The 18,416-nt window shown below is 42.4% G+C and overlaps 1 long non-coding RNA gene across 1 annotated transcript in view; it reads left to right on the top strand.

The window, feature by feature from the left end:
* The first annotated feature begins 310 nt into the window (after positions 1-310).
* LOC123454714 overlaps positions 311-18,416 on the top strand; it is a 128,637-nt gene continuing 110,531 nt past the window's right edge. Inside the window, exon 1 of the long non-coding RNA XR_006633453.1 lies at positions 311-396. This is a non-coding gene — a long non-coding RNA (uncharacterized LOC123454714). The remainder of the gene's footprint in view (positions 397-18,416) is intronic.

The raw sequence follows: 18,416 nt of genomic DNA, 5'->3' as shown, positions 1-18,416 counted from the left end.
GTTGCGAAGCTCTGCTCTAGCCTTCTGATCTGTTCTATATTCAGAGACATTTGTTAACAATACAGTATATAAGCCATCTTGTTTTTTTTTAACATTTTGGAGCAAATTTGCTTTTAGCTCTTAAATATTTGAAAATCTTATATGACCTGGTTCCTAGTGGAATAAAAGACCCAATTTGTTTCTCCTCCAAATCAATTGCAATACAAAGGAAAATGCTCACATTAACAGTCAGGGATCCTTGCCACCCACTAGACATGCATTTTCATAGATGTGGTCCATGGCATGCTTGATGGGAACTGTTCTGTTTGTTTTCAGATCCGGGGATTTCTGTCACGGTTTGATAATGTGCTTCCTGTCAGCCTGGCATTTGACAAATGTACTGCTTGCTCATCCAAAGTAAGTCATTTTGCTTCTAAGGGACACTCTGTTGTTGCTTGTTTGTTTTTCAGGGAGCCTATCAGTATTGGACCTTATCCTTACTGGCCAGGTCCATAAACAACTGAGGTCTCTCTGTTGGGAACAGGGAGTCATAAAGGTTGCAGTCCTGTTTCCATTGCACTGCCTTCATTTCCCCAATAAATTTAGGCTTCTGGGATACACAAGAGAGACTGGATTAGACATTTTGTCAGTACTTGCACAGTGGTACTTTGGGCTTGATATAACTGGTTCCTTCCCAGTCTTCTCTCCTTGCAGCCTACAAGCACAGGCCAGTTTTCAAGCACTGTGCAGAAGGCGGGGCTTCCAGGCCCTCCTGCCTGTGAGTCTTTTGGAGATGTTCATGACAAAGGAAAAGTAAACAGAGATTAGGGGCCTGGACTGGGAGCCCATAAAAGGTCCCTTCCTCTTTGATCTTCCCAACAGCTCTAAAAATAGAGTAGTCTGTTGTCCATTGTAATAGGAACCGGCTGATGTATCTCAAAACCAGGGAGATGGCATCTTGTGTTTAAAGCTTTGAGATACTGTCTGAACCCTTCTTACATGTATACTGTACGTGACAGCTGATTTCCTTCTGATGTCCCTTCAAGCCTTCCAATGCCCAGCAACTTAACCTGGGCTTTTACAATTCTCTGTTGTTGGTAAGCAAAAGCTCCAAGTTGAAGTGGTATGCAGAATATCCTGGGGGTTGCTTTCTCACCCCAGTGGCCTTTCACTTTCTCTGCTCTGCACCTTGCATGTGGCAGTGCCCAAGAAATTGAATTCTAGGAAAAATCTGTGAGTTGACAAGCATCAGTTGAAAACTTAAAAAACAAAATCCTGACCAGTTTGTCTCCAAATGGAAGTGAGATTTGATAAACTATGTTGATAAGTTGGGTTAGATCTCGGTGCTCAGCAGCTGAGAGGAAATGAACCTATCTTATGTGAGGAGTTGCTGTGCCTGGGCTGAGAAGGAAAGCTGATTATTTGTCCCTAAATTTTCCCCTGAACAACTTCTTTCTACAGTTTCTCTAAAGTATCCTGTGTCCACTCAGGTGGGAACTGGGGGTTTCTACCCGCACTCTGCTTCACAAGTGCAAGTTTTAGGGTCATTTGCTTCTTTCTTAGTGACAAGGTCTCTCTCTCTCTGTGTATGGCTGAGCTAATTGGTCTCAAAATAACTTGGTAGTATTAATTTTCAAATTTAAATCAGTTGGTACAGGTGCCAAAAGTTTTTCTTTGGCCATATGTAGGTCTGGCTAGTTGATAAAATGAACCTAGTTGGGTGTTTCTGAGTAAAACGCAAATACTCCTTCTTCCTTGTTCTCTTTCTAATTAAATTAGCCCATAAGATACTGTTTATGAATGAATCACAAGCATGGCAGCTAACTGGGGCCTCTGAAGCTGTTGAAGAGAGAATAGCTTTGCATTTTTTCTTTCACCCTTAGTGTAAACATTAAATGCAGGTATCACTTTTTTCTTAGCAGAATTATTTCCTGTTCTGAGTCCTGCTTTACACAAACATGCTAGATGACTTAATAGAAGCTGACTTGGATTTTAACAGCTGCACTATTCCCATAGCGATCACTTTTCATGTGGTTTGGGGATTGAGTTTCCTTTGTGCTGAAAAGGTTGCTTCATTGGTGCCCGCGCTTCCAGGAGAGCTCAGCATTTACTCACTTGGCTACCTTCTTCACCAGTATAGGCGCATGTCATTCTCTATTATCTGCAAGCCCAGCATGAATACTTTGAACAGACAGATCCAATTACCTTTCATCTGTGCGCACGTGTGTGTGTGTGTGTACGCATACTTAGCATGACACTTTTTATATTGAATCATATCTCAGTTGATGCGGTTCAAAAAATATACTTTGGGGCTAAAAAATGACTCAAAAATATCTCTTTTGATATTCATGAAATGATTTTTTAACTGCTTGTTAGCTTTTAGCATTGTGCTCCCCCCTTTCCCAAGACTTTGGTCATGTGTCTTGATTTAGTCACAAATACAGAAAGAAAGACTGGGGAGGTAGGATCAGCTCTGCTGGGTAATAATGCCATTGTTTATCAAAAGCTAATTGTGGGTGCTAGAGAGATGGCTCAGCCACTTAGGCACTTGCTTGCAAAGTCTGAAGGCCCAGGTTTGATTCCCCAGAAGTACACACATAAAGTCAGATGCACCCAGTGTCGTATGCACCTGGAGTTCCTTTGCAGTGGCAGGAGGCCTGGCTCTCACTCTCTGCACTCTCACATGTTCGTTTGCGCCCTCTCTCTCTCTCTCTCCCTCTCTCTCCCTCTCTCTCCCTCCTCTCTCTCTCTCTCTCTCTCTCTCTCTCTCTCCCTCTCTCTCTCTCTCTCTCTCTGTGTGTTGTGTGTATGTGTGTGTGTGTGTTTGCATATAAATATATATTATATATAAAAAGCTAATGATGCTGGGCATGGTGGCGCACACCTTTAATCCCATCACTTGGAAGGCAGAGATAGAAGAATTGCTGTGAGTTCAAAGCCACCCTGAGACTACACAGTGAATTCCAGGTGCAGCCTAGGATACAGGGAGACCCCTACCTGAAGGGGAAAAAAATAAATTTTTTTTTAAAAAATGCTAATGGTAATAAGTAGTGTGGATCTTTTCATGTAGCCCAAGGTGGAAAATACAGCCCTCTCTTTGCTTCAGCAGCAGGGAGGGGCCAGTCATACCACAAGTCATTTCTTACCCTATTTGTTCCCTGCATAGGACATAGCCAAGTGAATTATTCCATTTTACAGAGAAAAAAAAAGTTAACCTCAGGAGGAGGTGGGTGGTAAAGGAGTTGCTTTTGTTTTAATTTCTGTTTTATTGTCTCACAGAACTTCCTAAAGTGACTACATCTGCCACTGGCAATTGGAAAAGCCATATTTGGAGTTTACATGAGTTATCTTTTTGGTTCTACAGTATTGAAAAGTTCCTACTAGAGCAAAAAAAAGTGTAATTTTGAACCTGGTATTCTTAAAAGAATCTCAATGCATTGAGTTTTTTAGCAATAGTCTTTCACATAAATGTTTTTATAGTTGCAGTAGCTTTTAAATGACTTTGTTTTGATACAGCTTTAGTCTTACAGAGAACTTAGAATCATATAAGGCAGTCGTGTACAGCCTTCAACACATTCTGTAATCGGTCCCATTTCTTACCCCCCTTCCTGCTTCCCACCTTGCCCAGGGGCTTCTGTCCCTCTTCGGATTCTTCTTGCAGTTTTCCAGGAACAGATATGGCATTTATTTAGTTATCATGTCTCTTTGACATCCCTGCTAAGGTTCCTTAGCTCTTTTTTTCTTAACCTTGACCTCTTGACATATTGCCATTTTTTTTTTTGTAGAGTTGCCTTTGATTTGGCTTTGCCTAGTGTTTCCTTCTGATTTGATTCAGATTATGAATTTTTGGAAGGAATACCAAAGATGTGATGTTGTTTTTTTTTGTGTGTGTCAGGAGGCATATGTTGTATTTTATCTCCTTTGGTGATAGTAATTTCCCCCATTTCCATGTTTGTAATTCCATCTCCCAATAGGAAGAAACCTGGTTCCTATTATCCTGGATATATTTACTTACTTCCTCCAGTCTAGAATACACAGTAGTTTCAAAATTGCCAGTCTGTACTACTACAGGAATGAACCTAGTAAGAAGAGGTCAGTATTTGGGCATAGTTTTTTTCCAAGATCAAATTCCTATGCAATGAAATGCTGTTTATCTGTGTGTTTTGACAAGCCAGGACATAGAACACTGCCATCACTCCAGAACCTTCCATCTATTCCAAGGGAAAGTAGAGTCTGGCAATATTATAACTGTTCTTTCTAGGTACCTTCAGTTGTGTTACACAGCAGTAGCTTTGTTTCTGAGACTCAAGTTGACCAGAAACTCCCTTAATGTCTGCAGAGTCAGGTGTGAGGCTGGTCCTAAGGAGACAGTGTTCTTGCTCTTGTGGTACCATTTTTTGCCCCACATTGGTGACATTGCAGAAACAAACAGCTTGGCTCACATACCATCTGGGGCCTGCTTACTACACAGATATAGTAAGATGTGTCCTGAAATCTGATCTTGAGATTTTAATTAGTGATGAGTAGCCCAATAACATTCTTATTCTGGGGCTCGCTCTGCAGCAGAATCTCCTGTTGATGACTCATAGTTGAACTGCTGAAAATGACTTGCTGTGCATCTAGGGAGGGATAGGGAGAGGATAGCCAACTAACATCAGCAGCTGGTGTCATCACATGGTGAACTGCATTTTGTTCTTGCTTTAGTCAGCCTGCACACTTACCTTATGTCATATAATCCTACCTTTCTTCTATTATATGTCCTTTAACTTTTTATCAAAATTAAACTGAGCTGTATTTAAACTTTCTTTTAGAAAAGATCTTTTCCAGAGGGGAGCTTGCTAGCAAAGCCAAAGGACCCACATAAAGCCAGATGCACAAAGTGGTGCATGCATTCAGAGTTCCTTTGAAGTGCCTAGAGGCTCTGGTGCACCTATTCATATTCTCTCCCTCTCTCTCTCTCTGTCTCTCTCCCAAATAAAAAAAATAAATAAATAAAAAAGAAAGAAAAGCTGGACTGGAGTGATGGCTTAGTGGTTAAGGCATTTGCCTGCAAAGCCAATGGACCCAGGTTTGATTCTCCAGGACCCACGTTAGCCAGATGCACAAGGGGTTGCATGCATCTGGAGTTTGTTTGCAGTGACTGGAGGCCCTGGTGCATCCATTCTCTCTCTCTTTCTCTCCCCCACCCCCACTCCCTATTTCTCTCTGTCAAATAAATTTAAAAAAGAAAAGAAAAGCTCTTTCTCATAGGAATCTGTCACCTAAGAGTTCTGCAAACATACCATTGGGAGATAGAAAGGCAAATCATAGGAGGTGCAGAAGGAAGGTGCCAAGTGTCCCCATGTGCCTAGCAGTCAGCATTCATTTACTCAACTGGCATTTGAGTCTGTGCTATGTGCAGCAGACATAAGGATGATTGCTATTGCAAATACCTCCCCAAAAGCCTGTGTGTTAAAAGGTTTGGTACTGTTGGGAAGGAGTGGAACTTAGTGGGAAGAAATAAGATTATTAGGGATGTGCCCTTGGAGTGGCTCTTGGATCATGGCCTTTCTTCTTCCTCTCTCTCTTGCTTCGGGCCATGAAGGGTACTTGGGATCTTGGGGGGGGGGGGGATTTTTGGAAAGAAAATAGAAAGGAAAATTCAAGGAGCTCCTGCCATATGGGGACCTGGAGTGGATAACAAACCCATGCACAGAGTAAGGGCTAGGGGCCCCTCCAGACTGAGCCTGGGCTAGGGCTTAGGCCAAGCCCCTCCTGGCTGGGCCTGGGCCCGAGTCAGCCCATGCCCAGCAGAGGGAAAAACTCCCCCACAGCTGGAAGTTTCCAAGTGGCCAGAAAGAGCCACTGCTCTCCCCTTGCAAAGGTATTTATAACCTTTGGGTGGTAGGCTGTCTTTTGGCCCAGGTGAACCAGATGGCCAGCTGGTTGGTTAGGGATGGGGTGCACTCAGGAAGAGATTAGTGACCAACCACAATGTTTAAATCCTATGAAAGACCTCCCTTCCAGGAGGGGTCCTGACTGTAGGAAAATAGGTCTGGGGCACTGGGCAAGAGATAAGAAGTCAGATCATCTTTGATTTCTAGCAAGTGCAAACTTCCCTGCACTTTTTACCTCCAGGAAGTCCAGTTGTCCTAACTCTACCCCACCCCTGCCCTCCACAGTCTGGGGTATTTTGTTATAGTAAGTAAAAGCTGATGGATCAAAATGATTATCTCCTTCACATTGGGACATATTCTGCCATCAGGGTGTACCCTCTTGTCTTTGCCTGCTACTATTAATTGCTTTTGTAAATGAGGCCATGTGGAGGAAGTTTTGCAGAGAGTCACTTGAGTTGAGGTTAAAGGACAAGTAGAATTTTCTAGAAACCCACGAAAGACAGAACAAGAGTAATTCCAGAGGCAAGAAAACAGCACATTTTGGAAGTTGTTCAGCGCACCAGTCCATGACTTAACAGGGCCAACCAGTTGCCTGTATTTCCCCATATCTCTGTGAGCACATTTCAACTTGGACTATTGTTAGATTGGAATCTGGCATCCTTGGTCTAACATTTGAGGCTTCTGTTTTGAATTTTACAATTTGGTATAAAACTCTTTCTCACCTAGCTTGGAGCTTAGGGGGTTTTCCGGCCTAAGGGGCCCAGCAGCTGCAAAGAGGGTGGAGTGGAGGGCAGGACATCAGGGGATTTCCAGGGCCCTGGCTCTTATCCCTCCCTGGCCTGCTGAGTGACCCTGAGCAAGGTACTCTGCCTCTGCCTCTCCCCCACCCCCGCCACCCCCGTTTCTTCCTTAGGCCAGTGAGTCAGTGAATGAGATGAGTGCTGGCTCTTTCCCGACACTTCAGGATATTAGCTCTTATGCTTTACGTTTCTGTTGGTCTAGTTTTTATTTCATATGCACTTTTGTCGCCGGGGCGGGGGGGAGCTGTGCCAAGTGCCTTTTGCACCCCAGGCAAGTATTCTACCATCTAACCCAGCAATCCATGTTAAAAAAGAAAATATAGGTAAGGAGAGAGAAGATTGTCAACTGTACTCCATCATCCCGTCAGATCAGTGTTAACTGCACCTCCACCCTCTACTGTTCACGAACCGCATGTGTACATAGGTGCGCATGGATAATTTTTCTTTCTCAATGTTGCTACCATAAGTTTGAAATGAGCTTTAGGTAGAGGGATTATGGCCCTGCTTCAGGTATATACCCCCACCTCTCAGATTTGATAGGGTTTTAAATCTCAGTCATTTACAAGGACTGGCCAGTGCCCAATCAGAAGAGCTCTCCAGAGCTGATGCCAGGAATTCTTGCATACAGCTTCTCAGTGGCGAATATTACTCAAAACTGGGCTGCAGCCAGGTTTTTCTTTTCCTTCTCCTTTCCAAAAGGGACATAAATCTCTGGCTTGGAAAATGATGAGTAACCCCTAGGTTCTCTTTTCCTATCTCACTTACCCAGTTCGGCCTCAAGCCTTCAATTTTAACCTGTGATCAGTTCCATATGGATGGTGTGTGGCGTAAACTGTGGCCCACATCTTGTCCTTAGCAACTAGTGTTTCTCCAGTCTCCAGGGCTGCTGGATTCCCAAAAGGAGATGGAATATCCCGCCAGAGACAGGGAGCAATACTTAGCTACAATCCCTAACCTCAGAACTCTTGGCTCTTCACCTCCTTGAAAAACCATGGACATTTCCCCCTTTGCTTCAATTTCCTCATCTGTAGAGTGGGGAAAATATTTTCTGTTTCCCAGGGAAATTGCAATGGCTGACGTTTATCCAGTTCCCTGTGGCCAAGCACCAAGGCCTTTGCCCACTCCTGGGATTTGTGTTGTTGACATCAGAAGCATGAAGAGAACAAAGACCACTGTGACTGCTGAGGTCTCCTTTGGTTTGCAGAGCCTCCTGAGTTGTACACAAACAGGTACAACCACAGGGACTGAATCACAACTTGGAGGTTAGGCCTGCATGGCTTTGGAAAGCTATAGAAAGCTAGCATTTTATCCCCTGACAGTTGTGGCAAAACTTTTTGCATGATTGCAGAGAACTTTGCCTTGCTTGTCACTGCAGACCAGTGGACCCCGGAGGTCACCTTTCAGAGCTGACCCTGGTAATTCCCTTCCCTGTCACCTGTGATCCCAAAGGCATGAGTAGCCTATCGAAGCATATTTTTTCCTGACAGGGAAGTTTAGTACTGTTGTCTTGAGTAGGTTCTACTGATTGCCTGGCCTATTAGCTTGCCTTCAGGATATTGAAATATTGGGTTCCTAGCTGGGCGTGGTGGCGCACGCCTTTAATCCCAGCACTTGGGAGGCAGAGGTAGGAGGATCACCGTGAGTTCGAGGCCACCCTGAGACTACATAGTGAATTCCAGGTCAGCCTGAGCCAGTGTGAGACCCTACCTAAAAAAAACAAAAAAAAAAAAAAAAAGAAATATTGGGTTCCTTTTAACTTGAAATTAATCTTGTTCGATTTTAGCTTCTTTCCCAAGTCCATCAGTTTGTTCTTAAATTTTTTGAGTCATGGACCATTCATGAAAGTAGTTACCTTGCTTCCTTTAAAAAAAAGCAGATCCACTTAAAGCTTTGCAAATGGGTTCATTGGCTCCCTGGAGTCTTTGGCGACTGCTGCGGATCCAGTATAGTACCCTTGCCCTCCCCTGAACAAGATGCTGGGAGATGAGGATTACAGCCAGCCCTGGCTCACCACAACCTTCATGCTTTACTCTCTTCACAGAAAAATCGGCATGCCAGGTCTTGAGCTTCTGAGACTGGAAGTTCTCTTGGCCAGAAATTTTATTTTTTAGGTCCAGCTGCAGCCAATTGGGAGACATGAGCAAATACTAACCTTGCTGAAAGTTCTAAGAGTTGATTCTCCTTCCTCTACGGGGCACCATGCCTTGACCTCTGGTGAGAACACCAACAGTCTCTGTTCTTGTTTCTTCCTTTCCTTTTTTTTTTTTTTTTTGTTGTTGTGTTTTGTTTTATCAAGGTAGAGTCTCTCTCTAACTCAGGCTTACCTGGAATTCACTATGTAGTATGTAATCTCAGGGTGGCCTCGAACTCACGGCAGTCCTACCTCTGCCTCCTAAGTGCTGAGATTAAAGGCATGTACCACCATCCCCAGCTTCTTCCTCTCCCTTTTTATTTATAAATTTATTTATAAATACCTCTTCTCTTAATTTGTGTTTGGTTTTTTTGTTGTTTTGGGGTTTTTGTTTGTTTTTGGTTCCTCAAGGTTGTGTCTCACTGTAGCTCAGGCTGACCTGGAATTCACTATGTAGTATCAGGGTGGCCTCAAACTCATCGTAATCCTCTACCTCTGCCTCCCAAGTGCTGAGATTAAAGGAGTGAGTCACCATCCTGGCTGTTTTTTGTTGTTGTTGTTATTGAGGTCTGGTCTCACTCTAGCCGAAGCTGACTTGGAACTCACTATGTAATCCCAAGCTGGCCTTTAACTCACAACCATCCTCTCTACCTCAGCTTCCCAAGGGCTGGGATTAAAGATGTGTGCCAACACACCTGGCTCTCAATGGCTTTTTAAGGGTAGGAGGAACATGTAGGGGCTGCGGTCTCACTCTTGCTGCTGAAATAAGAGAGACATCAGCTTTTAAGTACATATGTTTACACCTAAATAGGCTAATATAATTTGTATAACAATTTAATTGGAATGTTTACAATACCCAAAGACATATGCACATAAGCTTATTTTATAGAGTACTGCCATAGCAACTCAGTTAAATAATTTAAAGGAAGCCAGATTGGTGGGATCTTAGACTGAATCACTGTTTGGGGCTAGCATGGCCATATAGTGAGTTTCAGGCAAGCCTAGGCTACAGCATGAGACCCCCGCATCACAAAACAATAATAATTATTATTATTATTGGTTTATTGTTGGATGATACAGTGGTAAGGCAGCCTCTGGAGTTTATGCAGATGTCTTTCTGGACAAGATCATCTGTGATGGTTTATATTCATTGTCAACTTGAGGTGACCTAGAATCACCTAGGACACTAGTCTTTGGGGTTGCTTATGAGGTATTATCTTGAGTAGGCTAATTGAGCTGGGAAGACCCACCTCAACTTTGTGACAGCTTTCCATGGGCCATAGTCTTGATTGTATATAAAGGAGAAAGCTGGCCAACCTCGAGGCCCAAGGACAGCTGCAGTTAGTGCAGCAAGATGAGTCTTCCTTCAGAATGTACACCCCACTCACTGTATGATCTTATAAGAGAAGCTTCAGCAGTCTGATTCCATTTCCTCCAGCATAAGAGAATTAAAGTACCTTTTCAGAAGCCACAAGAATAAGGTGTTTTCTGATGTTGCATGGTAGACACTGTGTCAGTTGCTCTTGTGCTTGGGCCTTTCCCATTTCCTTTTGTAAATGCACTCATTTTGTCATCTGTAGTTTTAAAAAGACCCATCTTCAGAAATTCTCAAAGAGGGACAGAAAGAAAATGGTGAGCAATTTTAACAACATGGTATGGCCTCAGGAGGAGAGTGGATACTAGTGTGTGGGTTATTGGTCTTTTTCTTTCCTTTTCAGGTAGACTGTTTCTCTGGGGTTTTGATCACTAATACAATGCAGCTGTGGTTTGGTATTCCTCTGAGCATTGGGGAGAATTTCCTGAGGTCGGAGTCTCTGGACTGGTGTCTATGGCCAATGTTAGGCCACAGTTTGATCTGAGCTGTCAGAAACTCTGAGAAAGCTTGCCTTGGTCTCTTCAGACTTCTGAATCTCTCTGTGTTCCTTGAAGCCAGGACAGAACACATCCAGGATGGCAGTTACTGTGACAGTGCCAAGCCCAGCACACCTGTTGTCCTGGTTCCTGTCTCCCTGTTTCTTGGAAGCCTTGCCCTAGCCTGCGCCATCTTGCTCATTTGTGCTGTGGCTATAAATGGGTGGGAGGCTGGGACAGGGCAACAGGGAGGAACAGCTGCCTCGGTTGTCTTTCAAGTGCATAGTACTTTTTGGTTACTTTGGCAGCATTTGATGAATGTTCTCCCAGTGTCCCTTTGTAGTATCTTCTGAAAGTGGCTGGCAAAAGAGCTATCAGGTGACAAGGACATTAGAAATGACACGAAAGTTCAGGAATCACAACTTAAGAGTTCACTTACCTGCAGCCTTACCTATGAGGTGTTCAGATTGATCACACTCACACTGTTCCACCGCACTGTCTTTGAGGAGAAGACCAAGTCTGCTTTAAATCTTTGCTCCTTCAGGACTGAGCAACAAAGGTCTTTGGGGCAGTCTTTAAGGAGATTTGTTCTTTTAAAGGGAATCCTATGATTTAAAGGAGTTTTTTTTTTTTTTTCTTTTTTGTGGGTCTTTTTTTTGGGGGGGGGGTGTTTGCTTTGTTTTTGTTTTTGTTTTGTTTTGTTTTTAGTTTTCAAGGTAGGGTTTCACTCTAGTCCAGGCTGATCTGTAATTCGCTATGTAGTCTCAGGGTGGCCTCGAACTCATGGAGATCCTTAAAGGAGTTTTTTCTTAAGGCTACATTTTATATGATCAAGAAATTGTCAGGGTCAGAGCAACTTTCTAGGTGCCTCTATAGCACTTACTCAGCATGGGGATGAGAGTTAAAAAGCTTTGCCTCCAGAAACCACTTATGACAAACACAGCTCACTTTCCCATATTAGTTAATTTTCAGCTTCAATACTTTTCCAACATTTGGAGGGTTGGGGACATGCAGCTGCTAAGACCTGAAGACAGCTCTGGTTAGAAAATGTAAGTACGTCTGGTCTGCAGTCATGTGGGGAAGTAGGATAGCTGCTTCTCCTCTGTCCCTTCAAAGATTATTACTGGTTAAATGACATCATTTTGAGTAAAATATAGAGTCCAGGTAGTTTAGAGGGCATCATTTTAAAAAATGGGTATCATTGCATTGTAGAGGCCAGGAAAGAGAGTGAATGCATTTTTGGCAGGCTTCCAGGCCCAGCAGAACCCACACCCCAAGGCTGTCTCTGAAGCTTCCTGTGGTTTCCCCACTGAAGAGAAACAGCCTTTCTCTTGGTAGGTCCAGGATGGCAAGTTTGAGCATCAGCTCGATCAGAATCATGATATCTCTGCTCTGAGGTGTTATGTCCCAACAGGCTTTGCTTGGGAAATTTCATATGCTAAAATCACTGCACCCTGAAGTCAGCCAGTTTTGCTGTTCCCTATAGCACAAGTTGTTTTGGTAGCTTCCAATACTAGAGGCATCATGCTACCAGGCAGCCTGTAACAATGAAGTCACGTCTCAGACCAGATGTTGCCACACACATGAACACTCTGCAATCAGGCACAAAAGCCAAGACATTCAGTATACTCATAGAGACTTGGAAAACTCTGGTTGCTTTGGTACATATCCCACATGGAAAGTTGGGTAAAGGCAGATGGAAGAATAGTCTTGTTTCAGGACATAGCTAGTTTAGTTAAATCAATCACTAGGATCCTCTGTAGAGTGTCTAGACCTGGATCCAGGGCCCTAGGTGCTACTGCAGAGAGTGGTAACCTACCTTACATGTGCTTGCATGCGTATGTATGTATGTATATGCAAGGTTAGAGACCTCTTGCACAGTCTTGCTAGCAAATGTATATATCTTGAATCCTAGAACTATAATTAGAAATTTTATTCTAGTATCCTTTAGGCCCTTCTTAATGTAGATTTAGCCAGCTGTAGTTGTTAGCTTTATCATAGCCGTACTTAGATTATACATTTCTGATTAAAGTGCCTCAAATACTAGTTACCCCATGAGAATGAGGGAGAGACGAGAGATGTGTGAGTGCAAGCATGCTTGTGTTCGTTCATACATAGCTGCAGAAGTATTTAGAAATAAACAGGCCAGGCATGGTGGCACACACCTTTAATCCTAGCACTCGGGAAGCAGAGGTAGGAGAATCGCTATGAATTCGAAGCCAGTCTGGGACTACAGAGTTCCAGTTCAGCCTGGGCTAGAGTCAGACCCTACCTCAAAAAAAAAAAACATTATAGGGCTAGAGAGATAGCTTTGCAGTTAAGGCGCTTACCTGCAAAGCCTAAGGATCCATGTTCCATTCTATAGGTCCCATGTAAGCCAGACACACAAGGCGATGCACACGTGCAAGGTCACACATGTGTACGAAGTGGCGCACACACCGGAAGTCCAATTGCAGTGGTTAGAGGCCCTGGTGCCATACCAGTTCTCTGTCTCTTGCTCTCACTCTCATAAAAAAATTACAAAAATAAAAAGAAAAATGTAGATGTAATAATCTAATAATCATACATTTGGTGTATTAGAAAAAAAGAGAAAGCTCTGTGGTAATATTAAAAAGGATTGTAGCTAAACATTTTGAAACACGTGAAAAACCTCAAATTGTAGCCCCAAGAAGCCCTATAAATCCAAAGTGGCATAAAAAAGTTAAATTCACATCCAGATTTGTCATAATGGTGCTTTAGAACATGGAATAAAAGGTAAATTTTTAAAAAAATACTTATTTGCAAGCAGAACGAGATAGTGAAAAAATGGGCATGCCAGGGCCTCTAGCCACTGCAGACGAACTCCAGGTGCTTGCATCATTTTGTGCATCCGGCTTTATGTGAGTACCTGGAGAATCAAACCCGGGTCATTAGACTTTGCAGGCAAGTGCTTCAACCACTGAACCATCTCTCCAGCCCTTTTTTTCTTTTATCTAATAATGAAGCATGGTTGATTCAAAGGAAAAAAATTAAATTAACGAACCTTCCATGAGAAAGTCCAAACAATTGACCTACTAGGCAGGCACTTATATTTTTAAATTTTTAATTTTTTTTTTTTTTTACCTAGGTTACAGTTTCATATCCCCCCACCCCCATTTCCCTGAGGGCCCTCTTCAGTAGGGTTGTTGGTGTTCACTGTTGAATAATTAGGAGAAGGAAAATGTTAAAAACATGTAAAGCAGGAGAAGAAGTTAACTTCAGAAGAGTGGAGGACAGACTTACAATTGACTTCTCAGTAGCAGAGTTCAAGCTGGGAGACAATGGAAATAATATTATCAGTGTGTAGAAAGAAATAACTGAGACCAGTGTGGTGACACGCAGCTTTAGCCTTTAGCCCCGGCACTCGAGAGACTGAGGTAGGAAGATCTCTGTGAGTTAAAGGCCAGCCTGCACTGCAGAGTGGGTTCCAGTTCAGCCTGAGCTAGAGTGAGACCCGGCCGCCAAAGAAAGAAAGAATGAAAGAGGGGAGGGAAGGGAAGGAAAAAACTGATAACCCAGAATTTCTAATCAAGCAAGAAATATTGGCCAAGAATAAAAGGAAGAGGCAACAGTGAGGATTAAAGGTATATTATATGGGCTAGAGAGATGGCTTAGTGGACAAAGTACTTGCTTGTGAAGCCCAAGGACCCATGTTCAACTCTCTAGATCCCATATAAGCCAGACACACAAAGGTGAGGTAAGCATAAAGTTCTACATGCCCATTGGGTGGAGTAAGCATCTGGAGTTCAATTAAGTGGCTGAGGCCCTGGGGTGCTAATTCTCTCTCTCTCTCTCTCTCTCTCAAATAAAAAAAATAAAAACAGGTATGTTATGTGGACAAAAACAGAGTCCACACTAGCATGTGTGTACAAAACGACTATGTAGAGGCTGTTCTGCAAGTAGGAGGAAAGTGACCCAGCAGGAAAGTCTGAAATGTAAACAAAAAGCAAAGAAAGGACAAATATATGGGTAACTATAAATAAATGCTCACTCTATATGACGTTACATTGTTAGGTAGGACTTAAAAATAGAGATTTAAGTGCTAGAGAGATGGCTTAGTGGGTAAGGTGCTTGCTTGCCTGCCAAGCTTACGGACCCAGGTTCGATTCCCCAGTACCCACATAAGCCAGATGCACAAGGTGGCGCATGCATCTTGAGTTTGTAGTGGCTAGAGGCCCTAGTATGCCCATTTTCTATTTGTCTCTTTCTCTACCTCTCTCTTAAATACAATATTTCAAAAATAGAAATTTAAAATGCAGGACAAAAAATAGCATAAAAGATGGGAAGACATAAGTGAAGTAATCTGCTCTAACTTCATTACATTGTGTTAAAGGAGGTTGGAAGTATTAACGTTTGCCTTTAATAAGTTCTAAATATAAGCTACAGTTAATAGACTAAGCTGAAAAAATTACATATTCCAGCAGAGGATAAAATTCAAATGATGAAAGAATAATTTAAAAGAATATACAAGGGAGCAGAGAAAATAGAACACTGATAAAAATATACAAAGTGATGGTAGATTTATACTCGTATATATTAGTAATCATATTATGTAAGTTAACAAAAATGCTGCTGGTTGAAAGACAAAGCATATTAGATTTTAAAATGATATGTGGAGCTAGGCATGGTGATGCACGCCTTTAATCCCAGCACTCGAGGAGCAGAGGTAGGAGGATCACCGTGAGTTTGAGGCCACCCTGAGACTACATAGTGAATTCCAGGTCAGCCTAGACCAGAGTGAGACCCTACCTCGGGGGGTGGGGGGGGGGGAAGATATGTGAGATGGGGAGAAAATTCAATGGTTAAAGGCATTTGCTTGCAAAGCCTGCTGGCCAGACTTCAGTACCTTAGTACCCATGTAAAGCCAGACGCACAGTTTGTTTGCAGTGGCAAGATGCCCTAGTTTGCGTATAGTCAGCCCTTCTTCCCCTCTCTCAAATAAGTAAAATTTTTTTTAGAATGGTATGTAAGCAAAATCTCTTAAATATATGAGTACCAAATGAAAAGAGATAGGGGCTATGGAGATGGTTCAGCAGTTAAAAGTACTTGCTTGTAAACCCTGCCAGCCCAGATTCAATTCCTTAGTACCTACAGAAAGCCAGATGCACAAAGTGGTGCCTGTATCTGGAGTTCATTTCCAGCAGCAAGAGGACCTGGAACATTCATAAACACACACACACTCTCTGTCTTTCTTTTCCTCTCTGCTCATGAATAAATATATAATTTTTAAAGAAAGAAAATTAAGAGATAAATAAGACTGTGTAGTTTAAACAGCAATCACAAGAAAGCTTAGGTAAGATATATTGTATCAGACAATAGGTTTTAAGACAAAAACTACTTTTTATTACTTTCTACTCAGCTTTGATTCATGAAGATTGGCTTCTAAATTCATATGTACCTAACTTCAATATATATAAAGCAGAAGTCTACACAACTATTAAGAGAAGTAGAGGGCTGGAGAGATAGCTTAGTGATTAAGCGCTTGCCTGTGAAGCCTAAGGACCCCGGTTTGAGGCTTGATTCCCCAGGACCCACGTAAGACAGATGCACAAAGGGGCTCATCCTCTGGAGTTCATTTGCAGTGGCTGGAGACCCTGGCACCCCCATTCTCTCTTTATCTATCTGCCTCTTTGTCTGTCTGTCACTCTCAAATAAATATATTTTAAAAAAAAGACAGAAGTAGAGAGTCCATAATCACAGGGAAAATTTGATCTTTTTCTCAGTGATGAAAATGCTGAAAAGAATCAGAAAGGGGCAGTGAAAATTGAATCAGTGTGATTAGTAAGTATATGCTAGTGAGCACGGTGTCAAACTGTGAAGTACACACTTCCCAAGCACACATATAAATTGACAATCCACCATAAAGTAGTCTGTCTATTCGCAAGTCTCAATAAATTTCATGGTATTGTACAATGTGTATTCTGATTCCAATGTTATGCAAAGAATTGGTAAACAAGAGATAACTTGTATTTTATAGGTTTGGAATTTCAAATATGTACTTCTAAAAACTCCTGCATTAAATATAATACAAATTGGGGCTGGAGAGATGGCTTAACGGTTAAGGTGTTTGCCTGCAAAACCAAAGGGTCCCAGTTCAGTTCTCTAGCACCCATGTGAGACAGATGCACAAGAGGGGGCATGCATCTGGAGTTTGTTTGCTGTAGCTGGAGGCCCTGGTGCACTCACTTGCTCGCGCAAGCTCTCTTTGCCTCTTTCTCTCTCTCAAATAAATAAATGAAATATTTTTTAAAAATAAATATAATACAAATTAAGAAATGTTGTAAATGAAGTCTACACTTTTTTTTTTCTTTTGGTTTTTTGAGGTAGGGTCTTGCTCTAGCCTGGGGTGACCTTGAATTCACAGTGACTCTTCTGCCTCCTGAGTGCTGGAATTAAAGGCATGTGTCACCATGCCCAGCTTTAAGTATACACTTAAATAGTAATTAATTTAAAATGCATAGTCTTTAAGAGCGGACTGTGGAGTTCAGTGGTCAAGTACTTGCCTAGCATGTATAAGGCCCTGATTCAATCTCCAATACTGCAAAGAAAAAAAAAGTAATGGACATATATTTATCTCCAGAAGTCAGAATATGAATACAAAAGCAAATGTGGGAGTGTACACAGAAGTTTAGTAAAGAGGTGGGCAGAAAAAATATGAACAAAGGCAAAAGTTGATTGTGGGAGGACCTCTGTGGTGCTGTCTGTAGCACTTGGCTAAGCAGATGGGCCTCGGCTCCATGTCAGTGCCACAAACAAACATGCATAATTGATATACCTCTGGTGAGTCTGAACCAGAGAAAACATGAAGACCTAAATTAACATATGTCTTTAACACATAACATTGAATTTAAAAATATCATATGCAAAAGAATAAATGTTTGGTCTTGCACATGCAAGAATAGCAGACTCTCAGAAAAGCCAATTTAGATGGAAAAATGATGAAGAGTAAGGAAGTGTGGTATCATCCCAGAGGTGGTTACCTACAGAGGCAAGTTGGGGGTTGTGATGGAGGAATGACTGTGGGAACCTCTGATATGCTTGGCTGGGCTACAGTCATACTGTTGTTCCCTTGCTGTTACTTTAGACTATAAATTACCTCGTGTCTGATTTCACAGTGGAGGAGCTTAGTGTTACAAGCATATATGTTCGGCTACAGGGATTTTTGCAGGTACACCCATTCCTGACACTACTCTTTGCTGGACCAGGGGGAGTCACAACCTGACACCATCTTTTAGAGAATGCTGTCTGAGCTTGAAGACTCTGAACCATGAAACTTCAAGAGTCAAGGTGGCCTGTGGAGGGATCATACAACTCCCCGGCCTTAGGTTATGAGGAATTGAGTCCAAGCAAGTTTTTCACTAACCATACCTCATGCTTTCTTTATGCCAGTGCATGTGAGCTATTTGAAACTACAGATCTATTTTCTCCTGTGCTGGGAACCCTACTACACAAGCCTGAGGTGGCCACAGAAAGGACTTGTTTGCAACAGGAAAGGAAGAGAGACATGGCCATCCAGAGCTCAAGTTCTGTCTTAGAGCAGCTGCCATCCAGGTCTGGCTGAAAATCAAGATTAATGATACTAAGTCATGTGATTTTCTTCCCCCCTTGAAGAGTAGTGTCCATGAGTCAAACCAGGCCTATTTGGGGCTACTTCTAGCTGTTGATTTATGACAGTGACCTCAACAATCATGCAGATTAGAGAAAGAACAATATATAAAATAATGTGATATGGTCAGTGGAGCTTGCCTGCCAAGTATGTGC

This window comes from Jaculus jaculus, chromosome 14 (genome assembly GCF_020740685.1).
Source record: "Jaculus jaculus isolate mJacJac1 chromosome 14, mJacJac1.mat.Y.cur, whole genome shotgun sequence".
Taxonomy (NCBI): Eukaryota; Metazoa; Chordata; class Mammalia; order Rodentia; family Dipodidae; genus Jaculus; species Jaculus jaculus.
This window is presented reverse-complemented; position numbering and strand designations above follow the sequence as displayed.